The sequence below is a fragment of the Notolabrus celidotus genome, chromosome 23 (assembly GCF_009762535.1).
Source record: "Notolabrus celidotus isolate fNotCel1 chromosome 23, fNotCel1.pri, whole genome shotgun sequence".
Classification (NCBI taxonomy): Eukaryota; Metazoa; Chordata; class Actinopteri; order Labriformes; family Labridae; genus Notolabrus; species Notolabrus celidotus.
Window position 1 is genome coordinate 4,987,846 of NC_048294.1, and position 28,000 is coordinate 5,015,845.

General features: G+C 40.3%; 1 protein-coding gene across 1 annotated transcript in view; it reads left to right on the plus strand.

Moving 5' to 3' along the window:
• The first annotated feature begins 1,206 nt into the window (after positions 1–1,206).
• Positions 1,207–28,000, plus strand: part of htr2cl1 (5-hydroxytryptamine (serotonin) receptor 2C, G protein-coupled-like 1) — a 110,305-nt gene continuing 83,511 nt past the window's right edge. The window contains exons 1-2 of the mRNA XM_034676063.1: positions 1,207–1,225; positions 1,352–1,481. The gene's annotated coding sequence lies outside the window, so the exon portion shown is untranslated. The remainder of the gene's footprint in view (positions 1,226–1,351; positions 1,482–28,000) is intronic.

The window sequence follows — 28,000 nt, forward strand, 5'->3', positions numbered from 1 at the left end:
GCCATAGCCACTCTGATATGTTTCAGAAACAGTTGCTTAACTTAAAATCAGAAACACTTTAGTGCATAGTGACGGACCCTGCACACAATGAAGTAGCAACTTGATCAATTTGGACCGCAAATCCAGTGTAAACATTCAACATTTGCACGCTGAAATGGTCTCACTGACAACGCAAATGTTTTGCAAGTATTATGTTTTTGTGTGTCTTCAACTTAGCTTGGCATATTAGCTTGCTAGTGTTGCAGCCAAGAATACAGCACCACCTTGTGGTGTAAATAATACAGCGCATGTATCACATGTCAACATCAGCTGCCAAATTAATACTGCAGTCCAGGAAAATACATTAAATCTCTATTTTCAAAACACAAAAAGACATATTTAACTATAACAAATTCCAGAAGGAATTATTAAAACCAAACAAATACTCATAGGGTCCCTTATTAACATTATCAAAAGCGGTAAACCTCAATAATCCCTTGTTGATCTCTCACACTAGCACTTTCTAATGGCACTGACTACAGCTGAAGGTGCTTTAAATATAGACTGTTTTGATTCAAGCAGTAATTGGTCATTTAGCTGCAGACTTTTTACTTTAGACAATACATAAGATGATGTTCAAACATACATAGAAAGTCATCATGGTGTATCCTCAGGGGAACGTGAATGTGTGTACTGAAAAAAAATCACAGGATTCCAATGAAAATACATCCAGATATGTTTCAAAAACACAAATGTTAACCTGAAGATGAAGCTCAAAGTTAAAGGGGTAATCCAAGATTTGTAATGGGTGTGAGGGTGAACCCAAAAGCAGCACACTGGATCCCGGAGGAAACAGCAGGTAACAGTCTTTACTAACCAGGTCACACAATGTCTGTTGAGAAGCTGGTTTCGCTGTGTGGAGGATCAGGCTGGAAACAGAAGAGGAGCAGGCAAATCTCTTGGTCGGGGACAGAAGGCTGAGGTAGTTACCAGGGCAGAAACAAGGAAGGAAGGTCAGGGACAGGCAGGGTCGAAAGCGGGAGATCAGTCCGAGGAAAAGTGCTGGAGAGTCTTGCATTTGCAGAGAGAACAATCTGGCACTGAGTGAGCTGAAACCGGGACTTAAATACTGGCAGCAGGTAATGAGAAACAGGTGATTTGTGTTGGCTTAATGAGGAGAGTGTGGTTAAGGTAAACGAAGGGGAGTGGAAATGTAGTGGGCTGAGAGGCTGAGCAGGTGTGGCAGGTGATAACTGTGACAAGATTTTAGGATACATCCTCTGGAAACCATGAACGTTCATACAGAACCATAGATGAAATTGTTCAGAGGTTTAAGTGTATTAATATGACTGCTCTCATTTCTGTTTTTCAGCCTTTAAAGCACGTCAGATGTTAAGCGCCTCAACTTTGAAGACGGTTCGCCTGATGTGCACATGAATGCAACAAAGCTCTAAAGCGGCTCATCCAGGAGAGCTTCGACGCCAAATCAGCATTCGACAAGGGTGAGTACATCAGTTGAACGCCGACACTGCTTCTCCCTTTGAGATAAAATTGTGTACAGTTGTTTGCCAGAGTGGGACATGAATTTTTTAAACTGTGACAAGTATACACAGTCCAATGTCACACAGTTACTCTGCTTAAGGAGAGCTCAGAGATGCTGTGATGCACGTTGGATTCAAACAGAAACATCAGCATTCAGTGTTATGTGGTACCATCTGTCCCCGAGCTGGAAAACTCCCACATGACACACACACAGAGACACACAGGAACACACACAGGCAGACACACACTGACATGTTCCCCCCCTCTCACACACAGATTTCCTAATTATCCCCCTCCAGCGGAAGCTTGATTCTCAATCTCTCCCTCCGTCTTTTTTCACCTCCGTCTCCTCTCTCGGTCTCACACTGCATTCAACAGCGTCTATTTAAGTGGACTGCCCCACAAATACACACACACTCACACACACTGTTTCTCCCCCTACACTCCCTCTCTTTTTTTGTCTCCCTCTCACACACTGAAATTTGCTGCCGACAACTGAACATTAATGTGGTCAACAGTCTACTCCCCTGCTTGTTAGCAAAGCTGTGTTTGGTGTTCATATGTCGCTGAATATTCACATTTGTATGGCTTGTATGAACCCTAGTTCACCTCCTTCATTCCCTAGTTCAGTTGTGTGACACACTGGCTAGCTGCAGGGTCGGCTTAGCTAACAACCAGTTAGCATATTTAACTTAGTGTTCACTGACAGTGTGGCTAGCTGTAGGGGCGGCTTAGCAAGTACCAGCCATGCATAGCTTGTTAGGAGGGATAATTCAGCAACATTTAAACTCTGCAATAACATGTTTGGGCGATATAGGCTAAACTGTGTTCTCACACTGACATTTCATTGACTTTTAAGTGGCTCTAGAAAGGCTGCTAGCAAGTGTTAGCTTACTGTACACTCACTCACTGTTGCTCACTGATTCTTTGGCTACATGTAGGGGTGGGCTGAAAATTTCCAGTTAGCATCCTAGCTCATTTGGTACCCTAAGACAGTGGTTTTCAAAGTTGGAGGGGTGCCAGGGTGGGGCTCAGAAAATTGGAGGGAAGGGAAAAAATAGAAGTTTCTTTACATATTTTGAAGCATTGTCTGTAGGTTTGCAAAGGGGGTCCCCAGCCAGAAGATAATGCTGTTTGGGGGACCTTGGGATGGTAAAGTTTGGGAACCCCTACCCTAAGAAATAGAAGATAAAGAGATCTATTTTGCTTCTTAGTTGTTTGTAACTTAAATATGCTAGCTAGCCACTTGCTAACTTTGTCTTTCAGGTGTTTTCTGCAGAATAGACAGAAAGCAGTGTTTGTTGAGGTACCTAAAACCCCCCCAAAATGCCAGATCCTCTTGAGCCAAAGGGTTACTTGATGACATGTTATTACACAATTCTGACTATTAGCGTATTTTTTATACAATGAAAGCAAGCGCTGACATTTCATTGCCTGTCCAGTTTATCTACCAAACCTGTTAGCAAGTGTTAGTTTGGACTCACTCACTGTTGCTCACTAATTCTTTGGATAGATGTAGGGTGGGTTGCCAAGTTTCAGTTAGCATCCTTGCTTGTCTGGTACCTTAAGAAAGAGAAGATAAAGAGATGTATTCTGCTGTTTACTTGTTTGTAACTTAAATATGCCAGCTAGCCAGTCGCTAACTTTGCAAATCCTCTTGAGCCAAAAAGTCAGTTGATGAACTGTTATTACATTATTTGACTGGCTATTAGCATTTCTTTTTATGCAATGAAAGCAAGCGCTGATATTTCCTTGCCTGTCAAGTTGATGTGGAAAAAACGGCAAGCAAGTGTTAGCTTAACCTCACTCACTGTTGCTCGCTGATTCTTTGCTACATGTAGGGTAGGGTTGCAAATTTCCAACATCCTAGCTAACTTTGTACCCAAAGAAATTGAAGATAAAGAGATGTATTTTGCTCCTGACTTGTTTCTAACTTTACTATGCTAGCTAGCCACTCACTAACTTTCAGATGTTTTCTGCTGAGTAGACAGTATGCAGTGTTTGTTGAGATAACTGCACATTGTTGTGCCAGATCCTCTTGAGCCAAAAAGTCTCTTTATGAACTGTTGTGACATTATTTGACTGGCTATTAGCATTTCTTTTTATGCAATGAAAGCAGGCGCTGACATTTCACTGCCTGTCAAGTTAAAGCTGCTGTTGGTAGGAATGGTGTTAAAAAAAACTGTACTTTTTTTTCTGCTGGGTTTGGAGAAAAGGTCATAACACCCATTGGTACTTATCTGTAAGTGAAGTAATTTGAGATTATGGTGAAATCTCCAATGCCTTTGTATCAAGTAATGTTATTATTCCCCCTCGTTCCCGTTATCACGGACCAATCAGAGCTGCTCCCCAACCCTCTGTCGTGATTGGTCGAGTGGCGGCCCCACTACGTTGCCCTGATTGGCTGGGAAGCCACTACTTCCTCATAGAACGCTCACAACGATCTTTTGTGGGCGGGGTTACGACAGCAGAGAGGGGAGGGGTAGCTTTAATCAGCAGCTTTAATCTATCAAACCTGCTAGCAAGTGTTAGCTTAGACTTAACTCCTGACGGCTCATTGATGCTTTAGCTACATGTAGGGGTGGGTTGCCAAGTTCCATTAAGCATCCTAGCTTGTATGGTACCCTAAGAAATAGAAGTTAAGAAATATTTTTTGCTCCTTACTTGTTTGTAACTTAAATATGCTTGCTAGCCAGTCGTTAACTTTGTCTTTCAGGTGTTTTCTGATGAGTAGACAGTATGCAGTGTTTGTTGAGATACCTTAAACTGCACATTTTGGTGCCAGATCCTCTTGAGCCAAAAAGTAACTTGAGGAACTATTGTTACATAATTTGACTTTTTTTTTTTAATGCAATGAAAGGAAGCGCTGCATTTTTCTGTCAGTGTTACTGGTGGGACAGCAGAGTGAGGACAATTTCAAATTTGGGGTAAAGATTTCAATTTCAAATCTTGTCCATAAATTTTCAACCAACATTTCTCTGTCCTGATATAAACCACATGCTCAACATTTGTACGTTAGCTTTTGGCTATTGTATTTTAATTTCAATGGCATGTCAGGGTCTTGGTGCTGGAGGTCCCCTATTATACTGCATATATTATCTATTTATTTACCCAGTTCAACCCATAAAGTTACTATTTTAACCAAGTCTTGCCAAGCAGAAGTGTCCCAATTTTTGAAGACCAATATCAGATATTGTCCCTCACATTGTTAGGCAAACAAGAGCACGCACACACACATTGAATTACTGATATTTTAGAGGCGATTTGAAGGTGAAGTTTAGGCCAGTGATGGTGAAAATCTCAGACTTCAGTGTTCCGTTTTGATGCCACTTCATAGTCCTCATATGATGATGAAACATGATGTTTGATGTCCATCCAGCTGTGATGACTCTGCCTTTGATTTGATTCAATGTATACACTACCACACACACACGCATGTTCTCTCCCAGTAAGGAGAGAAAGGTCATGTCTCTCGAGTTAATTAGCCTCTGCAGCCCTCAGGTCTGGAGGAGCTTTCCTTTCCTCCTCTTCTTCCTTATCTTCCTCTCTCACCCTCGTTCCCTGCCTCTACAATCTGCCACCGGAGCGTGAAGGTCGGAGAACTTCTCCCCAACGTTTCCTTGCATCTGTCCTGCTACATTTCCCTACTTGCTTTTTTTTTTTTTCTAAATGCACTGTGTACACATAAACTTTGGGTGCGTTCACAGTGTCTTTGATCCTGAAGCCAGAATTGATTTGTCTCGTCTGTGCAGTGGAGCTACTAAGTTTAATTACTTCTTCAGTGTAGCTGAAGGGGCAAAATATGTGTGTTTGGCTGGAGGACTGAGCCATAATGAAGCATGAATGAATCTGATAATGAAAAAAAGAAAAGTGTGTGAGTATGTGAACTTGCCTCGAGGAACAAACACAGATTACCTCTGTTTATTTTGAAGTTTTCTCTTTACTGATTCCTTAAATCAAGATCTTAAAGGTGACATATCACGCTTTTTTCATCAACATATATTGGTCTAAGAGGTCCCCAAAACATGTCTTTAAAGTTTATGCTAAAAAAAACACTTTGAAATCAGATTTTGGCATGCCTGAAAAGCCCTCATCTTCAGTCCTCCTCAGAACACTCTGTTTTCTCTCTGACCACGCCCCCTCAGGAAGTGGATGTGGCCTCGGCTGTCCAGCACGTTGATCTAATGTTTACATGTTGGCTGAATATACACAGCTGCTCAGAGATCACGTTACTTCAACCCTCTGAATCTGATCCAGAATCTGATCCTGAGGGAGAGGCGCCTGTAGCAGGACCTTTCTGAAGGATTGGTCACAGATTTAGTGTTTCTTGTTGTTTTATTTATCAGTATGTCCACGTGTGTCTTGGTACACAGCTACAGGTACAGCTATGAACATGTAGCTATGTGGCTATGCTAATTAGCGCTAGCACTTATCCATGATAAATAAAAATCATCGACTAGATCTTCAAATCTGCAGACGTGGGGAGTAAAACCGACCTCTGCCAGAAAGGCAGCGGGACCTTTTCTGAAGGATTGGTCACAGATTCTGTGTTTCTTGTTGTTTTATTTGTCAGTATGTCGACGTGTGTCTTGGTACAGGGCAACAGCTACGACATGTAGCTATGTAGCTATGCTAACTAGCGCTAGCACTTATCCGTGATAAATAAAAATCATCCACTAGATCTTCAAATCTGCAGACGTGGGGAGTAAAACCGACCTTTGTGTTTATTAAGACAGCCTACAACTAGCATGCCTCCCTCCAAAGCTCCTTGTTAGCACACATTTGTGCAGGTAATGAAAAACGGAGGGGGGATTCAGTATTATTTTATACAGTCTATGGGCTGAACAAGCTCCGAGCTCTGACTCCATGACAGACCGGATATTGTTGTTACGTAACAAAAACACGGAAGTCTGAAACGGCTTGTTTCAGCACACATTTACAGAAAGGTGGAGAAATCAGAACAGGGGCAGAATGGATTTTTTTCATTCTCGGGGGGTTTGTGGACATGCCAGGGACACATATTTCAGGTAGAGAACCATTAAAAAGTCTATTTTGCATGATATGTCACCTTTAAATCAAGATCTTAAGTTTTGATATTTTGCTCATTTGTGGCAGGGAAATTTCAGAATTTAAATCACGTCCACTGCAAATTTACCCAGAATTAAAATCATACTTATTTCTAAAAAGGGCAAGGTTATATTTTAAATGTGCCAGGCATGTTCTCTACCCTACGAATACTCCATATTAGAACATTTTAGTGTCGTGGTCAGGAGTTGAAACGGCGACCAGTGTCTGATTATACACTAATTCAAGCAGACTCCATTTCTACCAAGGCCGCTAAATACGACACTATACCTTCAAGGACAGACTTTAGTGTCCTCAGTGGTAGTTATGCTACTTGTTTTATGTCAGGTTTATGAACATGAGCACCACTCGCGGCCTATTCAAGGTCGGTTATTAATATTAATATAATGAAATGATGTGCAGCTGGAGCCTGGGGCAATTAGGCCTCTGCAGGGACAGCCTCAGAGGTAAATGCAGTGAGAATGACTTTATTATAATGAGAAATGGGCTCTTTGACGGTAGTTTTCACAGACCTGCATACAAACACATTCTATGTATTCGTGTCAGCAATGGTTTAAGTGCATGTTTATGTTTGTGTGTGCAGTTTTAAGGGATCCGTTCTGTTTGGAGGGTTACTTGAAAGTGAAAGGCGCTACAAAAGAAGGGGTTAAAGACTTTTTCTCTCGCCCTCTCTCATTTTCTGCCTCTAGCTTTTGTTCAATCTGTTTCTGGAATATGAGTCTGTCGTGAGGAAGGGAAACTTTAGAGCTTGGCAGAGAGGTTGTGACATCTGAAGATAATAAAAAATACTGGGATTTACCCTCCTTCAGCTCTTATGCATAAAGTAAGTTTTGCTGAAGTGTTTTTTTCTATAAAGACTGAAGTCTTATAAGGTACCAATTTGATCTTCTGCATATTGCATGCAATCTGTCATAACCAAGCCATGTCAGCCTGTCACTACTGAATAACATTTGCTTACTGCCTGCAATTACAACTATTTACACCATGTGTAACATTTGTATATCTTTACATTTTATTCTATCTCTATTATCTTAAGATAAAACTGATCGCGTTTACAGGACTTGAGGTGGTCTGTAGTTTTCAAATTTTCAGCGGCAAGGACAAACTTCTTCTAACAGGTAGAAACCTTGAGTGGGACCAGACTCATGTTAGACACACATCTGCTGAGAGAGGGATAGAGGGAGAAGAAGAGAGAGAGATGATAGTGGTATGATAGTGGTACATCCACAGCCGCGTGCCGTCTATGGCAGAGATCCAGAAGAACCTACGAGACAAGGGAGCTCAGGGACTCCAGAAAGGTCTATGGTTAGTAACTTTTTTTTTTTAAGTTATATTTTGGGGCTTTTTGCCCTTATTTTATAGGACAGCTGAAGAGAGACAGGAAATGTGGGGAGTAGAGATCGGGGGAAGACATGCAGGAAATGGTTGCGGACGGGAATCGAACCGGCAACCCCTGCAAAGAGGACTGTAGCCTCTGTATGTGGGGCGCTTGGACCACTAGGCCACCAGCGTCCTGATGGTTAGTAACTTTAATGGGACAGGGAAAATTAAAGTAAGTGACAGGCAGACAGAGGGAAAGACAGGATCCCAGTATGGCTGTGTGCCAGTTCCCCAGCAGTCTAAGCCTATAGCAGCAAAACTAAAAGCTGGTCCAAGCCTGATCCAGCTCTAACTATAAGCTTTATCAAAAAGGAAAGTTTGAAGCCTACTCTTAAAAGTGGAGAGGGTGTCTGCCTCCCAGACCCTGACTGGTAGATGATTCCAAAGGAGAGGTGCCTGATAGCTGAAGGCTCTACCTCCCATACTATTGTGTCGGTCACATTTCAAGGTATGGAAAATTCAAAACAAGAGGACGAGAGTTGTTATTGAACAGTGCCTAACCCTAACACTGTCATTTAAACTCCATCCAACTGTGATTATCTGATAACTACTGTAAGGTGAATAAATGAATAAACCACCACACCTCTTTGGTTTCTCAGAGTCAACCTGCGGTCTTGATGAAACGGCACGATACTTTCTTTCTGCGAGCTGAAACTTTTAAATTTACGCTCCAAATTGAGACCGAGTCATATCCGTCCTCTCTTTGCAGAACCTTCCTCTCTCTTCATTAGCTTGTTTTCCCCGTACAGTGTCAAAGCAACATCATCGGGGTCATCAAGGAGCCAATTCGAACAGTTAGCACTGAGACTCTTCACTCCTCCGCACACAAATGACTCAATTATGCTTTAAATGACTTGAGATACTTATTTCCTGTAAATTGTGCCTATTCTTTTTTTGAAGCAGCTTTGTGATTCTCAAACGGACTGAACTGTCTTTATGTGTTTCTCGGAGCCGAAATGCAAACATAACCCCAAACTTAAACACTAGAACGAGCTATAAAAGGCGTCTTATATAAAGTCATCTACATTTCCAGAGGCTGGAGTATGTTATGTGAGGACTAGGGCTTGTGATGTAACCGCACTTCAAACGCCCTTTTTATCATAAATAACTTCATGAAAAAGCTTTGTTGGAGAAGATGTGAGACGTGGAAGTGGCCGGATGAGGTATCTCTTTAGCCCACGCTGGTTTTTCTATATTGTTATTCAGTCTACTTGAAGTGTTGCTATATTCAAAAGCACAGATGCATTCTTTTTGGAGCACCATTACACCATCTTTTATGCTGACATTGAGGCACTCCTAGTTCACGTGGTCCATGTTGCTTCTCATTGCAGCGGATGTATTTTGGCATTTTTATTTATACAGCGCCGAATCACAACAAACGTTATCTGAAGAGTCTTTCCAAACAGAGCAGCTCCAGACCGTACAATGTTATATTTCAATCAGGAGAGACACAGTTTGAAGATTAAATGTTACAACTTAATGAATAATGAAACTTGAAATCTTTGGCGTAAGGACTCTAGGGGGATAATCTTGTGAGTGTAGGATGTGTGAATTTGGCAGCAGAAGAAATCCCCCTAGAGTCCAGACTCTGGTGGTGGAGGTTGATGAATTCCAGGAATTGAAGACTTGCAGAGACCAGGTGGGGATGGGGGGGGTGGAGGGTTGCGCACCATCAATGCAAGAAGGAGCTAGCTGGAGAGAGAGACACATTTAAAAAGACAGCAGAGAGTTGATTGGCTGACGATAAGGGCGTGCCACTGAGCTATTGGATGACAGCCGCCGCTGATTAACCAATGACAGCTCAGGAGAGTGCAGCTAGAAGCGGGTGAGCTATTGAACGAGGGAAAGGAGAGTTAAACAACTGCTATGATTGCTTTTATAGTCTTCCTGTCTAAACTTTAGCTAGAACTACATTTTTAACAAAGACCCAACATCAAGACCGGATCAGATCCAGTCCCATCTTACAGACAGGACTCCGTCTGATCTCATCTTAATCCACCATGAGCAGAGCACTTTGCAGCATTTAGCAAGTTACAGTGGCAAGGACAAACTTCCTTTAACAGGCAGAAACCTCCAGCAGGACCAGACTCATGTTAGACACACATCTGCTGAGACCGAGTTGGAGAGAGGGATAGAGGGAGATGAAGAGAGAAAGAGATGATGATGGTGAGAGGGATAGTAGTAGTTGTAGCAGCTGGAGTCTGGCACGTCCACAGCAGGAGAGATCCAGAGGAACCTACGAGACAAGGGAGCTCAGGGACTCCAGAAAGGTCTATGGTTAGTTACTTTAATGGGACAGGGAGAGTTAAAGGTAGTGACAGACAGACAGAGGGAAAGACAGGATCCCAGTGTGTCAGTCTAAGCCTATAGCAGCATAACTAAGACCTGGTCCAAGCCTGATCCAGCTCTAACTATAAGCTTTATCAAAAAGGAAAGTTTGAAGCCTACTCTTAAAAGTAGAGAGGGTGTCTGCCTGCTGGACCCTGACTGGTAGATGATTCCAAAGGAGAGGGGCCTGATAACTGAAGGCTCAACCTCCCATACTACTTTTAGAGACTTTTTTTTGTCTGATTTGCTTTCTCGAAAATACTAACATCTGTCTTCACTTCATGTGACTGCAGATACTCCGCTTAACATCCTTGAGACAAACACGACACTAGCTTGTTCTGCTTGACGGGGCCGCTAATCAAAGACACTACCTAGATTTTTGAAACATCCCTTCTGCTAACGAAGCGTTGTGCTTAACATATACTGTCAGGTATTAATTAGCCACCACAACACACACACACACACACACACACACACCTCTTGCATGCCTCTGATTGCCAAATATAAAACTAATTAGCATCAGAGCGCTTTTTGACATTGGAACACGCGGCTGACAGCCCGTCACCACGCCCCCGCCGGGTGCTTAGAGCCAAATTAGCTCTCCAGACGCCCTCTGTATTGTTAGGCGGGGGGGGGGAAGACATGTGTCACCAAATTGTTGGAATGAGTGTGGTTAACCTTGCTGAAAATAGTCTATTATTAAAGCCCCCCCCTGCAGAGATGTCTGGAGTAGAGTGTCAAAGGTTTTGAATATCTGATTTGAGAATGAATTTGGCCGTTCTGCCCGGAAGAAAAGCACCAAAACTGGCACAGAAAGTGGAGAATAGTGGGTAGAAATCACCCCAAAAGATGCACACATCTTAGCCTTAATATGTAGTAAACAGGACTGATGACAGGCACACGTGAAGCACCCTTAAAGTAATTGCTTTCCTCCAGGCTGCCTGTCAAACACAGCCTGCTTTATAATGACATGCTAATAGGGCACTAACAGCAGAAAAAAAGACTAACAAGCTTTGCAATTAAAATAACCGAAATATTCCTCTCCTCTTCAGTCCTACCTCTCCTTCGCTCCCTCCCAGGGGGTCCCGAGTGTTTTGTCAGCCTTACTTGGTTGAAGTAGTTTTTATAATAGCAGGCAGGCGCATCAAGAAAGTGTCAGAGAGAGAGTGTGTCGAGTGTGCGTTTTTTTTTTTTCTTCTTCTTCTTAATTTCCAATAATGTCGCCGTTTAAGAGCAGGACGGGTTGTGTCTGAGAGAAAATCCCTTGAGGGCTTCGACGCACACTCCATCCGCCTACTCTTCCTTCTTCTTCTTCCTTCGTTTTTTTTTGTAATAATTTAAAAGGACATGGTCTGAAAATTTCAAATCAAGCAGAGTGGGAGCGGCAGAGGACAAGAGAGGAGGGAGAAAGAGGCTGCTCAAATGGGATGAAGGGGTTTAGCATCTCCTCTGTCATTTGCATAAATTATTGAACGCTTCTCCCCGAGTTGACTGTAGAAATCAATGGAAACAGCAAATTACCCACTCGTCACCACTCTTTATATATGAACATGAAGCCCTCGTGGTGTTCGTACGAGAGGAAATCGTCCAGGGGGGAACGTTCAGCATAAATCATACACTCTGTGACTTTTTTTGGTCGCAGGCGTTGAATCCAATTTTGATCAAGCAAAGGCCTGTCGACGGTAAAGGTGACACAGCCATGAAATGCTCTGTTTAGGAAGCTTGAATGCTGGTTTCAAAAGGATATGTCATGCTGTGGTGTTCCAGGTGAGGAGCCTGGCAGGTGAGTCTGGAGTCGCTGTCAGTCTCACCAAGCTCAGGCGTACCAGACCAATTAGAGTCCTTTAATTAGGAGGTGGGTGGGTATTTTAAGATGACAACACAGAAAAGCTGCTTTAGCTTATTCCTGAACAACCAAGATGGCAGTTTTAGGTGCAGGGAGGTCCTTGAATTGCAGCAGTATAAACCATAGACTGTATAAAATATGGACGTAGTATCCGTGACGTCACCCATCTGTTCCTGAGAGCTGTTTTGAAGCCAATCAGCGGCGGCAGCCATATTGGAAATATGGAACTCAACCAGGCAGAGTGTGACGTAAAGAGGCGGAGTTTGAGCCTCCTAGCCAACAGCTATGTGTTCCCAACCGGGAGTCAAGTCAGTCATGTCCTTATTTGGGCAAAAACTCGTAATCGTCATATCTTCTGAACCGTTGCGTTAGAAAAAAATTCGACCCCCGTACAGTGTGTGCCGATAGAGAAATTAGCCACATAGCGCCAAGCCGTTTTTTTGAACCAGGCTGTAAACATGTTTATTAATGCTGCAAAGATCGCCTTCTTTGACTTGGTGTCTATGTGGTTTCCGGTGTTTCTGCAGCCAGCCTCAAGTGGATTCTCGATGAACTGCAGTTTATAACACTTCCGCATGGGCTTCATAGTTTGAGACCGGAGGTTGCCGCTTGGTATAAACACAGGATGATGTACTTTCAATGAAACAAATATTTCGTACGAATAAACACTGCACTTCAGTGTTTATTCATACGAAAGATGTGTTTTCTATACCAGTGGTTTTCAAATTGGGGGCCGCCAGGGTGCGCTAAGGGGGCCTCATAAAATTGGAAGGTAGGGAAAAAAATAGAATCAAATTTGTACACATTTGTACAAATTATTGAAAAGTGAATAAAAGAAAGACAATACACTCTAAAAGTTGATGTTTCTTAACATATTTTGAAGCATTGTCTGTGGGTTTGCAAAGGGGGTCCCCGGCCAGAAGCTAATGCTGTTTGGGGGGCCTTGGCATGGTAAAGTTTGGGAACCCCTGTTCTATACTAGCGACAGGATTTAGTAAAAGTTTCATTTAGCTCCTGATTGGTTATAAGTCCGCCAATGCCCTCCAGAAGCACTTCCACATGCGCCTCATGGAAAAGAAAATGAATAGAACGTATCAACACCCATTCACCAATGTGAATTCACATAGTATGCCATCTCTTTGATGCTAATCAAGATCTCCAGTGCAGAGAGGTCGACATGCCACTAAGGTCAGCCCAGTGAGAGTGCGTGGAAGGTGGACACCCTTCCCTGAAAGTGCCCCTGTCTGTCTTTTTTAACTCTACACTTGCCTACGACCACATTTGGTCTCAGAAAATGAAAGAACTAGACATTTTTCCAAAGTTTTTTAACTGTTGTGTTAGCGAGTAATGGTTGAAAGCTAAGTGTTGTTATCCAGTGGTAGCTCAAGTGTGATTCCTGGAGTTTCCCTCCAGATTCTCTCCCTCAAATGTCTTCAGAGTCATTGAACGATCTCAAAGCAAATGATCAGTTTGTCATTTATATGGCTTGTTAAACTGGAAACTAGCAGTTCGACATTTTAACAACATTTGACTCTGCGCCAAGTCCACTGTCAGAAAATTTCCCACCGTGTGATTGTGGTTTAAGTCTCTATAAGGCTACCTCTCTTTCCACCTCTTTGTCTCCGTGATGATGAGTGTATTTCCAAAGAATCTCCTGGAAAGAAAACAGAAAGAAGACACAACGCCTTGTAGAGTCATCCTAGCTCTGACAGCTGAGCTAGCTTCATTGTCTCTTCTTTAAAAGCCTTAAAATTAAGTCCTACAGGTCTCTTTGTTTCTTTTGGCTTTTGGCTTTGACTCGCTCAGCTGAGGAGAACAGACAAAGCTGTCAGGAGAAGATTTACAACCAGGCAAAACTCTCGGCTCTTAATCTGCCTCGTAGACGGAGATGTCTGCGCCGCAGCATGCATTTAAGAATAACATTTATGAGCGCTGTGCACTTTGAATGTTTCCAAATCCTAGTTTTGAAAAATTGTTTTTGTGCAAAGTCTCTGAATCAAATCCAAGGTGAAGAAAAAGTTACACAGGGAAATATTTTCCAAGACGGTATCTTCATCTGAGGTAATAAATGCTGTCTAGAAGTCTATGCTTCTGCAACTACTCACACTCCTGACACATCCCTTCTTTATTTTATCACTGGAATTTATAGTCGGCTCGACCATTTGGAATTTAATATTTTATCATGTGGTGATATTTTCAGAGGGTGTATTTATTTGTCAAGGGGGCGAAAATCCCCTGTAAACACAGCATTTAAGCTACGAATCAACACTGAGAGTGCAGCTCAGAAACTCAGGATGCAGTGTATAAGAACATGATATTTAAAAGAGACTTATTGACTGATCATCCACACAGTTCATCTGAGGCTTCAGTGTTATTTATGGAAGAACCAGGACCATAAATTCTAAATTATACTTTTGAAATAGAAGAAATAAACATTGGAACTGCACGAAACAGGAACTGAAGAGTTTTGAAATTTAGTTTTGAGTGTATTTGTGGCTTTGGAAGTCGGGGTCAGTCGACTCAAGAGGGTGTTAGAAGTTAAGTGGGTGTTTGTTCTGGCAACTAAGCTTCATGCATGTACTGTTCGTACAATTGAGGGAGCTTCATACTGTAATTGGGTGTTCACACCACACGTAAGTAAAGTCAATTTAAAGACGCGAATAGACAGGAGTTCTGGTCTGACAACGTGAATAATAATTGATTTTATTTATAGGCGCCTTTCTGGACACCCAAGGTCTCCAACACTCAACAGTAAATGAACACATGCATTAGAATAAAGAATACAATACTAGAAAAATGAAAGGGGGGAGGGGAAGTCATTCCAGTCCCAAAGAGACAGATTAGAGAACGTATGCTTGGTGGAAAAGGTGAGTTTTTAAGCGGGATTTGAAGGAGGTGGGAGAGGTGGAATTTTGTACGTCCAGGGGGAGAGAGTTCCAGACATAGACTGTAAATAAAATGGACAGCGTTGCTCCGTCTCTTCCCCGTTGTACGGTTCTGAAGCCAGAAAATCCCTCTCCAGGGCGCCGCCATTGTGCAGCCAGAGCCTGTGAAGCCACTGTAATAAGCTCCGCCCTACAGCGTAGCATCACAAGACACTGTGTGTCCTTTGAAGTTTCACTCCACGGCGGCTGTGAATCAAAGGAAACAGGAAGTAAAACCCCATTTTTTAAACTCTAATAACTAACGAAAAAGAAACTTTTCAGGAAAAAGAGGCCTTGGACACAAAACAGTCAAATACTAACTACATATCACCACAGCATACGGATGTGAGAAACATTTGCACGACGTGTATTTATTCTTTAAAGTTTGACTGCTCAGATTTTTTTACCTATACTGCAGCCAGCCACCAGGGGGCAGACACACTGCTGAAAGCCTCTCCCTTGGTTCCAGAGGCGGTGGGCCGAGCGGCTGAAGGCTCTCGACCCCCATGGTGGTCAAGCAAGCAGGTGGGTGAATGACATGAATTGGGCAGCGCCATTAGCACGAATGACGCGATTAATTTGCAAGAGTTGCAAAATCTGAACTCCAACGACTCATTAGCGCTGTGATAGCCAATTAGCGTTCAAATCCCCCAGTGATGTATCATGTGAGGTATGGACCAACTGAGGTGCTTTAATTTTGGTTAAAGGTGTGGCCAGTAGCACCCAAAGCCAATCCCTGAAAACGCTCCTGCTGACGGATGTTTGAGTCAAGGAAATATTCAAAGTTGGCACCTTGATGTGTTTTGTTTATCTTTAGTACCCACTCAATCTGGTCAAGACTTCAACGAATCATGGTGGAATGTTTTTCACATGGGAAGCAGAAAAATGGCCACCATCTTCGTCAGGCAGGGTGAAAATATTGAAACTGAAAACATGATGAAAGCAAAGACTGACACTTCTGTAAAGGGACAGACTGGGTAATGGAAACTGGGTATTCTCTTCTAGTCATGCATGTTAATTCTTTCCTCTGCCTTTCATCAACAGCTCTTCACTGTTTTTAGCGGTATTATTAGACATCAAGGTCGCAAAGTTTTTCATTTCTGTCAGCCGCACTCTTCCTGATGTGATGGGACCCAACACAATAAAACCTCACACGTCACTGGAGCCATCAAGTGCCACCAGCACGGCGTGACTGTGTGTGAGTGTGTGTTGCGGTATTAAGGAGGTGGATTGAAGGTGAAGGCTCCAGCATTGTCACGCTCATCAGTGCTCTTCTCTTTCTGTCATCTGCTGCCTTGAAGATAAAAGGAAAGCGAGGGGAGGTTAGAGTTTGGGGTTGAAGCTTAACTTTTTCAAACGTGTCATATTTCGGCTTACTTTGTATGAAATCAATCAAGGAGAGGCCAAGACAAAAGAAAATGTGTAAATGAAGATGAGGAGAAAGAGAAGTAGTAGCATTCAGGACTCAAAATCATGGATTGACATTGGTTTGGGAGGATGTGACAAACAAGGAGGCTCAGTTAACACCATCTGCTTCTTCTTCTTCTTCTCCTTTGGAGCATGCCGTACAGTAACACATACTTGAGCAGTGCAGTGACATGATGGTTGGTTATGCCAAAAAAAAATAAAGCCTCTTAGTAGCAGGTTCTTTGAAAGCCAAAAACTCATCATAGCAGTGAAAGAGAAGAAAACATTTGAAACAATGGCATAAACAAAGCACTTTGCAAGTCCTTCAAGTGAACAGTGCCTTCAGGCATTGTTCACTGTTTGGAGAAAAAGGTACTTTGAGTTTGATTGAGTTCCAGCAATTTGCCACTTGAAGTTTATTGTGAGTTTTTTGCCAGTTTTTTGGGCCAGCGTCAAAGAGTGTTCATTTATTTTTTTTAATGCTGAAATATATTTTTGTTCTATCTATCTATCTATCTATCTATCTATCTATCTATCTATCTATCTATCTATCTATCTATCTATCTATCTATCTATCTATCTATCTATCTATCTATCTATCTATCTATCTATCTTACCGACAATAGTCCATCTATCCATCAAGACAACCAACCAATCTACCTGTTGTCCAGTGGTCTATCATTTAATGAATCAATCCATCCATTCATCCAAACAACCTTTTAACCATCCGACAGACTAATTGACCAACCAACCAACTGAACTATGAACAAACCAATAAAACAACCAACTAATGGACCAACCAACCAATCAAACAAACAACCAAACACTGATGAACCAACCAAGCGGCCAACTGACCAATCAAACAATTGATCAAATAACAAACAAATCAACCAACCAACCAAATCAAACATCTAATAAACCAATAAAACAACCAACTAATGGACCAACCAAATACCAATGAACCCACCAACCGGCCAATTGACCAATCAAACAAATCATCAACAACTAAACAAATCAACCAACCAAATCAAACATCTAACAAACAAATGAAACAACCAACTAACGGACCAACCAACCAATCAAACAACCAAATACCAACGAACCAAATAAACAATTGATCAACTAACAAACAAATCAACCAACCAACCAAATCAAACATCTAACAAACCAACAAATGAACCAACCAACCAACCAACCAGCCAATGGACCAATCAAACAATTGATCAACTCACAAACAGACCAACCAACCAAATCAAACATCCAACAAGCCAATCAAACAAAGCAACCAACCAACTGACCAATCAAACATTTGATCAACTGACAAACAAATCAAACATCAAACGAACCAATCAAACCAAATACCAATCAACCAACCAACTGGCCAATTGACCAATCAAACAATTGATTAGAGTAACAAACAAATCAACCAGCCAACCAAATCAAACATCTAACAAACCAATCAAACAACCAAATACCAATGAACCCACCAACTGGCCGATTGACCAATCAAACAATTGATCAGCTAACAAACAAATCAGTCAACCAACCAACCAATCGACCAGCCCACATACAAATCAAACAACCAACCAACAAGGTGACAAAACAATCAACAGATCAGCCAACCAACTAACCAATGAACCAACCCAAAAGCCCATTAACTAACCCATGGGACAACCAACCAACAGATCAAACAACTAACAAACCGATCATCCAACCAAATACTGATGAACCAATGAACCGGCCAACTGACCAATCAAACATTTGATCATCTAACAAACAGACCAATCAACCAAATCAAACATCCAACAGACCGATCCAAAAACCAAATACCAATGAGCCATCCAACAAATCAATTGGCCAACCCACAAGCCCATTAACTTACCCATGGGAAAACCAACCAACAGATCAAACAACTAACAAACCAATTAACCAACCAACCAACTGTTAACCACCTATCTGTCTCTGTGCAGCCATCTATAAATCCACCCATCCTTTTTTAAACTGTGCCATTTCTCTTCCCTATCAAAGCTGCTGTTATAAGTCCAACCAGACAATATACACAATCAAATTATGACGATGTTGGAATTTGTAAAATTTCCAAGCCAATGCTTTTAGCTTTGAAGTCACCTTGATATCAATTCATAGGAAACCACATGGAATACGAGAGCAGGAAAGGAGGGGCTACATCTGAGTTAATTACTGGCTTCATATTTTAAGGGACACACTTTAATTCGATCCAACAATTTTCCATCCATGTTACATCAAAACGTAAACCATTTAGTCCGCACAATAAAGCATATGTATCTGGATTTCAGTCAGACATGGGACATTTAGATGCTGATGGATTGGTATAGATAAAGAGCTCACAGTTTTATTACTTAGTCCTCCCCATGTGATTCATGTGATATAGACATTATGCTTAGCCTTACATTTGCGCTATGCATGGAGGGGTCACCTCTAGCTGAGAGAGTGTGTGTCCGTTTGGTATCAAACTCTGTGACATATTCGTGGCTGCAAACAGTAAACATTTGTGGACACTGAGGATGATGGTCATTCAGTGGACTGGCTATTGTGTGTGTTTGTGTGACACTGAGAGAGCAATTTGTACTTCCCATGTTTGCCCACCGTAAATCGTTTGCATTCTATAATGGTGTTTGCAAGAATTTATCTTTCACAAAGTATCTGTGTGTTTGCTCGGTGCATGTGGGAGTAGCTGTGTTTGAATCACTGATGCGTATTCTGTTTGATGTGGTCTGCTTGCTTGCGGTTTCACAGATAATGCTTTTTTTTGCAGTTTTTCCCCTTGGAAGTTTATTCAGTTATGAACAATGATTAGTGCAAAACATGTCCTCTGGTCAAATCCCTTTGTTTCCAGACTTTGAAAGCAGCACAAGTGATTTTTCAGGGTGGAATAAAACAACTGAAAAGGCACGCAGCAGTTCTTCCCCTTAGGATGGAAAAAAAAGAAAGGATTTAGAGTTTTTGTATTGCGTTTTTTTATTGCTGTACTAGGGGGGGTGTTTTTTTTCTCTAATGACCACAGTAATGAATGGAATAAGCGCTGCAGTGGGGCGCTAATTGGGATTAAAAGTTGTTCAATTAATCATATCAAATGAACAGTTTATTCAAATTAGTTTTCCAATAATTTCCGGAAATTAGAGAACCCAGACGAGAGTTTAAAGAATAAAGCAGTTTCCTGCGTGGTCTGCTCATTTGAGAATAATTGCTGACAGGGTGAGTTTAAAAATAGCCGCTTTTCAGAGAAGCATCATAAACTCACTGACATAAAAATTACCCCAAACTGAGTCTTTGTATAATATCAAAATAAGGAAAAACACTCCAACATGTTCAACTCACATTCAACCCAATCATGATGGTGAGCTAATTATCATTATCACAATGCTAGAGGTGAGCTAATTGCAATTTTACTTGATCCTTGAAATACATCAACAAGTCAAGTATTAAATTGACTAGCAATTTTAAATAGTTAACAGGCCTGACAGCTGATGCAATGGTAGAACCACTTAGACCTTAGCCGTTAGCAGTATGATGAAAAGGCCAACCCTTGGACAGATAAGGACCTGCAATACAACATCAGGTAAAAGTTAAATAAATGATAATTTAAAAAATTAAGCACAGTAACCATGATAAAAAAATTCACCTAACCCGTTACTTCATGAATAAGCCCTTTTTTTTTTGCCTGCTTTTATATTTTATGAATATCTTTTTATTTTTGATTATATTTTTGGCCTTTTTGCCTTTATTGGATAGGACAGCTATCTTGACCCAAGTGTTATCAGAAGGTTTATAACTTAAAGCTACTGTAGGTGACTTTTGCTGGCCATGAAACAAACTAAAATTAAAAGCAAATGAGTTCAACAAACAAGAAAATTGTTGAAACAAAAGTGAAATTTTCCAAATTGTACTCATTACTGCGTGTAATCAGTGCAAAGGGGGGTTAGATCAGGCAATTGAAAGCACGCTTAAGAAAAAGCCTTTTAATATTTTCCACATCAAGTATTCTTAGTGAGGGATACATTTGAATGTTAACAGAAACCCGGCTTACACATGTTCAGGACCATAAGAGCAAAGAAATATGGTTTATATTATGTCCACAGGGGGGCGCCAAATTCAGCATCAACAGAAAGTTCCTCAAAGGAGCTTTAAACAACATATTGGCCTATTCTTTCCTTAAACATTAGCATACAGGGCAAAAAGCTAACATGTTAATATCGTTTCAGCTAGCTGCAATCAAATTTTAGCATAATTAAAAAGCTAACCTTTTTATTAGCATGGTTTTGCTTCTTGGTGCCCACTGTGGACCTAGATATGCCCATATAGATATGTCCACAGGGGGCGCCAAAATCAACATCAACAGAAAGTTCCTCAAAGGAGCTTTAAACAACATATTGGCCTATTCTTTCCTTAAACATTAGCATACAGGGCAAAAAGCTAACATGTTAATATCGTTTAAGCTAACTGCAATCAAATTTTAGCATAACTAAAAAGCTAACCTTTTTATTAGCATGGTTTTGCTTCTTGGCGCCCACTGTGGACCTAGATATGCCCACATAGATATGTCCACAGGGGGCGCCAAAATCAACATCAACAAAAAGTTACTCTGAGGAACTATAAATAACATTGGCCTGGGGTGCTGGTGGCCTAGCGTTCTAAGCGCCAGAGGCTATAGTCCTCGTCGCAGAGGTGGCCGGTTCGACTCCCGGCCGAGTGACCATTTACTGCATGTCATCCCCCACTCTCTACTCCCCACATGTCCTGTCTCTCTTCAGCTGTCCTATCAAATAAAGGCAAAATGGCCAAAAATATAACTTAAAAAAACAAACAAACATTGGCCTGAGTAGGTTCCTTACTTAAATATCAGTTAACAGGGCGAAAAGCTAACATGTTATTAAGCTAGCTGCAATCCCAATTTAGTGTAATGAGAAAGCTAACCTTCTTATTAGCATGGTTTTGCTTCCTGGCGCCCTCCGTGGACATATCTATATCCACAGGGGGGCAAAATCGACATCAACAAAAAGTTCCTCTGAAGAGCTTTAAACAACATGTTCCTTACTTAAAAATCAGCATACTGGGCAAAAAGCTAGCTGCAATCCAAATTTAGAATAATGAGAAAGCTAACCTATTTATTTGCATTGTTTAGCTTCTTGTAGTCCAACAATAACATTAAAACACAAGGTTTATATCATGCTAGCATGACTTAGGTAACAGCAGCTAAGGTTTGTACAGGCAAGCAGATAGCAGTTCATCATCTGCAAACAGGAAGAGCGGTTAATTGTGCGACTAAAACATTTAAATATTTAAACTCTTTTTCTTAACGTTGTACAACAAAGCTAAATCTTTATTTATTGACATAGACTAACACATTAAGCTGATATCTATTCAGTAACCTGTAAGAAGCAGGATAACGTCATTAATCATGTGTGTTACTGCAGTGAATGCAGACAGTAGTGTTCAATCATGGGCCATAATAGCACCAGTTCGACAACAGCTGCTAGCTAACACAACCACAGCTAGATTCAATAGCTGATAGGGGCCAATTATCCCTGTGAGCCTCCAACAGTCTGCTCCCCAGACCCCAGAGAGCTACCAGAGAATTCAAAAGACCCTGAAAATATCTGTAAGTTTTAATGAAGTAATTATATTCCCTTCCATTGGTTTAATTATCCTGATTTCAGTATCCAGCTATGCTAATAATTAGCCATTATTTTGCAACATAACATTAATGCATTTTGGCATGTGTGTGTGTTTGTGTGTCCTACTGAGGTCTTATTACAAAGAGGATAAAGTGACAGTGATGTATCACAGCCGGCTCACTGTTTACTCACCCCAGAGGCCGCGCGCACACAACTGCTGTAATTGATTTATTTACTTCTCTAATCACCGTTGCACTCTGCTCCTCGTGTGGCCTTTCTTATTCCTCCTCTATTTACCATCTTTGATATGTATGACAGTGTTAATAAATACATCTAAGAGGGTTATTTTGTCTCCATCTTCCTCTTTTATTACCAATCTAACCTTCATTTGGAGCGTTTAACCAGGCAGGTCATCTTTCAAATACCACAGTCGTGACTGACTCTTCAAACGCTTCTGACAGGAATGATAATTTTCAGGACAGGAGAGTCGATTCTGATAAATCTACTCTCCCTCATGTGAAGGAAACAAAAAAACCTCCTAAGCTTTATTTTCTCATCATAAATTCCTCTCCTTACGTCTGGTCCTGGGTTTTGAGCAATAAATAGTAGAATTTCTCAGTGTTTTGGGGTCTTGGTTGACCTTTTTCTGCTCCCCTTATCCCATCTCATCTCCTGCACAGCCCTCAAGCCAACAGAATGAAAGCTGAAACAAGAAGAGGAAGAGGGAATTCTTGAAATATTGATGCCGACTTTCTCAGACTTTATTAACTGAGTGTGAACTGTGGTCCTTGGACGACTTAAGCGTCCTAAAAATTGGATTCCAGAGTAGGCAATAACACATAAAATCGCAGAGAACTTATCTTATAAAGCCAAGGAGTCCAGAAAGGGAACAGATGGTTTTTTAAAAGTGACATATCATGCAAAATGGACTTTTTAATGGTTCTCTACCTGAAATATGTTTCCCTGGCATGTCTACAAACCCCCCGAGAATGAAAAAAATCCATTCTGCCCCTGTTTTGATTTCTCCACCTTTCTGTAAATGTGTGTGAAACGAGCCGTTTCAGACTTCCGTGTTTTTGTTACGTAACAACAATATCCGGTCTGTCACGGAGTCAGAGCTCGGAGCTTGTTCAGCCCATAGACTGTATAAAATACAACTCAACCCCTCCTCCGTTTTTCATTCCCTGCACACATGTGTGCTAACAAGGAGCTTAGGAGGGAGGCATGCTAGTTGTAGGCTGTCTTAATAAACACAAAGGTCGGTTTTACTCCCCACGTCTGCAGATTTGAAGATCTAGTGGATGATTTTTATTCATCATGGATAAGTGCTAGCGCTAGTTAGCATAGCTACATAGCTACATGTTCATAGCTGTAGCTGTGTACCAAGACACACGTCGACATACTGATAAATAAAACAACAAGAAACACTAAATCTGTGACCAATCATTCAGAAAGGTCCTGCTGCCTTTCTGGCAGAGGTTGGTTTTACTCCCCACGTCTGCAGATTTGAAGATCTAGTGGATGATTTTTATTTATCATGGATAAGTGCTAGCGCTAGTTAGCATAGCCACATAGCTACATGTTCGTAGCTGTGTACCAAGACACACGTCGACATACTGATAAATAAAACATCAAGAAACACAAAATCTGTGACCTATCCTTCAGAAAGGTCCTGCTACAGGCGCCTCTCCGTCAGGATCAGATTCTGGATCAGATTCAGAGGGTTGAAGTAACGTGATCTAATTAAATCTCAACATTAAATCTAAATGTTGAATGTTAAATCTTAACATTAAATATGAATGTTAAATCAAAATGTTGAATGTTATGTTATCGCTTTATGTAGCATTTTATGGTACTTCCACTTGGCGGCAGTGTGAATTTGCAAATTGGCTAAATATTTAGGATCACAGAGCAATATTTAACATTGAACATTTAGATTTAACGTTTAACATTTAGATTTAATATTTAAATTTAACAGTGAACATTTAGATTAACATTGAACATTCAGATTTAACATTGAACATTTAGATTTAACATTGAACATTTAGATTTAACATTGAACATTTAGATTTGACATTTAACATTTAGATTTAACATTGAACAATTAGATTTTACATTGAACATTTAGATTTAACATTGAACATTTAGATTTAAAATTGAGCATTTAGATTTAACATCGAACAGTCAGATTTAACATTGAACATTTAGATTTAACATTGAACATTCAGAATTACCATTAAACATTTAGATTTAATATTTAGATTTAACAGTGAACATCTAGATTTAACATTGAACATTTAGATTAACATTGAACATTCAGAATTACCATTAAACATTTAGATTTAATATTTAGATTTAACAGTGAATATCTAGATTAACATTGAACATTTAGATTAACATTGAACATTTAGAAGAACATTGAACATTCAGATTTAACATTGAACAATTTGATTTAACATTTGATATTTAGATTAACATTGAACATTCAGATTTAACATTGAACAATTCGATTTAACATCTGATATTTAAATTAACATTGAACATTTAGATTAACATTGAACATTTAGTTTAACATTGAACATTCAGATTAAACATTGAACATTTAGATTCAACATTTAATATTTAGATTTAACATTGATTTTAACTTAAATATATTTGTCATGGCAAAAATAAAGTGAAGAAGATCCCACATATTGCTCTAAATTTAATAAAATAGTGACTTTTGAGAATTCACACTTTGTTTTTGTGACGTTTATGCTAAATGTGGAGAAATGTTTCTGTTATTTTCACTGTGCAAAACTTTACAAATGGCGATGAAACTGGACTTCTTGAAATTGGAGTGACAGCGCTGAGACTGATTGAGAAGCCCTTGGTAAAACCCTGCTGTGCATTTCATTTCATATTGAATTACCCCCCGTGTCTCTGTGTGTTTCAGTTGTTTTGTTCTTTGTGTACCCCATAAAAAAAAAACCTCTTTCTTCCTTCTTTATGTCGCCTGTTTACAGACTGTATTTCAATAATGGGAGTAAATTAAAAGACTAACAGATGCATCAACAGATTGGCCTCAGATTTGCCGTTATTGTTCAACTTGTCCCACCCCGTGCTTGGCTGACTGGATCACGCCTTGTTGTGTCTTTGGTGCCAATAAAAGCCAGTAAAATGGAATCAGCCAAGACGCAGATACACAGTGATGAGAGAAAGAAGTAATTGCAGGGAGAGAGAAAATGAAATCTGAGAAAGAACAAAACAACTCAGAACAAAGAGAAAACACTTTCTTTAAAGAGCCGTGTGAGACTGAGAGAAGCGACAGCAGGCAGATTGTTATCCATTTGCATTATTGGGAGATTTTGATGTTATTTAACTAACCTTTGGGGGGCAGATCAGTAGACGCGTCGCTTTAAATGATGCAATGAGCTGCAAATATCAAACATGAAAGAACATCTGATGGAACGGGAATAAATGGCATTTCAGCCTAAAGAAGTGACTTTTATGTATTAAATAGAAAACAAACTTTAAATGAAAAGGCTGCTTTCAAATGCCAATGAGGAGGTGGGGATTTATCTGCCCTGACTTTTCTGAATGTTCTCTCTTGATTTAATAGACCCTGCTTTTAATCAAATGATCCACTTATTTTATTTGAAAGAGCTTTGAGACACTTTAACACTCCATTATGACAACCGCCATCTTTAGTTTTCATGTTGCCTTTTCAAAAACCAATGAGACCAATAAAATCCCATTTATAGCAATTACAGGACACTCAATATTAAAGTTCCAGTAAGGAATTTTAGGCTGGTCATGAAATAGACTGAAATGAATACAGATGCCTGGACATAATAATAATAATAATAATAATAATAATAATAATAATAATAATAATAATAATAATAATAATAATAATAATAATAATTTATACAGCACTTTTCAAAACAAGGTTACAAAATTATTTACAAATAATAAATAAATTAAAATACAACAAAAGAGAAATCTGAGGAAGACAAATAAAAAGGAAATAAAACAATGTTGCAAGAATAAAAACAATAAAAGATAAAAGATTAAAACAATCAAAACAATCTGAAATATAACATTTTAAAAATGTAAAAAAAAAAAAATCTATTTTTTAAAATAAAGTTATAAAATCCTTAGCTTTTTAGCTACAAAAGCAAAAAAAAAAGGGAAAAAATTACATTTTCAGTGAGATGATTTGTTGTCCTTTAAATGGTGCCGGGGTGTCAGACAGGACTCACACTACCAGAATGGCCCTTTAATACATTGAGCCAAAGATTCATTGTGAGAGATGTTTGACAATTTAAAGAAAGCAGGATAACATTTGTTTTGTTAACATCAATGGCAAATTTACAAGCTTACTGCTTTGTCCACAGGGGGCGCCAAAATCAACACAAACTGAACAGTAATTAGCGACATTGAGGAGAACAGACTTGGTACAAATGGACTTTTTTTTCTTAGCATGTTTCAATGAGTGTGTAATAACCTGAATATAGAAATCATAATGTTTTTGTTTACTTAGAACGAACATTTTGTATCTGAGTAAGGATTGGGACCCCATTCTTGGAGGCTGCCATGTTTGTACAGTAGCACAGAATGGATAAACTTTATGATGTATGCATTTTGGCTGCTTAAAATTCAAGATAGTGGTTGTTGTGCGCAAATTAATTTGTATTAATAGATGTTTTTGATTGGGAAATCTTGACAGATGGAGGATTATACCTATCATGAATCACAGGAGCTTCTTGTCCTCAAAGGCCACCGTACCGTCACCAACAGAAGTGATGAGCAAGGGATAGTTTCAATCCAGAATCTGACTGCTTGATATCACTAAATATTCCCATTTCTACACACTGTACCTTCAAATAACAGTATGAGAAACCGGAGAGCTGAGTGTTACACCAAAATATAATAGTTGAACATGTTATCTTGAACCATGTCCATTAATCTGTTGTTGTTACAGCCTTCACTCCTCTGGTTCGAGGCTTTCCAGTAGCTTCCTGAAATTGGCTTCTTGGGATTTTGAGCCGTAGATGAGTTTCAACACGATGCTGGGTGATAAGACTTAGCTCACTCCAGTTCAGGATTTGGTTTGTGGGCAAGTCTGCCAAACTGAGAAAACCATTTAGTGTCATTCAGTGTTAAAGATCAGTGTGGCAACTCTTGATCAAAAGGCCAAACTTGAAAGCAGGTGTCTGCAAACGTCAGAGCAATGACGAACTTCCAGAGTAAACGTATTTGATTTGGAGTTTTTGTGTAACAGAGTCTGTCCCTTTAAGTGTTTCAGCATGTTTGTATTTGTGTCCTTCATGTGTGAATCAACTCCTGTGTTTTCAGCTCTCATTCCCTTTTAATCAAAATAATTTCTTTGCAGACGAGTCAGTCTTTAGCTACTGTGTGTGTATGTGTGTATGTGTGTGTGTGTGTGTGTGTGTGTGTGTGTGTGTGTGTGTGTGTGTGTGTGTGTGTGTGTGTGTGTGTGTGTGTGTGTGTGTGTGTGTGTGTGATTCGTCTTTCTGTGTTTATATATATATATATTTTATGCATTTAAGCCACTCAGGCTAAGATCTTAATAACATCCAGTGTGAGGGCCCTTCAGCGCCGTCGGTCATCTTTTTCTCGCAGCCTGATTAGTGGAAGTGGAAGTGGAAGCTGCAGAGGATTTTAGGTCGGCACAGTCAAAGGCAATCAGAGGGGGTCTGGAGGGGTCTTAATGGTCCAAGACCTCCAGGAGATCAATTAGAGGGAGGGAGGGATGGAGCGAGAAGTGATGGATACACAGAGTAAAAGAAGAGAGCTTGGAGGGAAGGGGTTGATGAATGGGCAAAGAGGTTGAAATTAAGAGAAAGTTG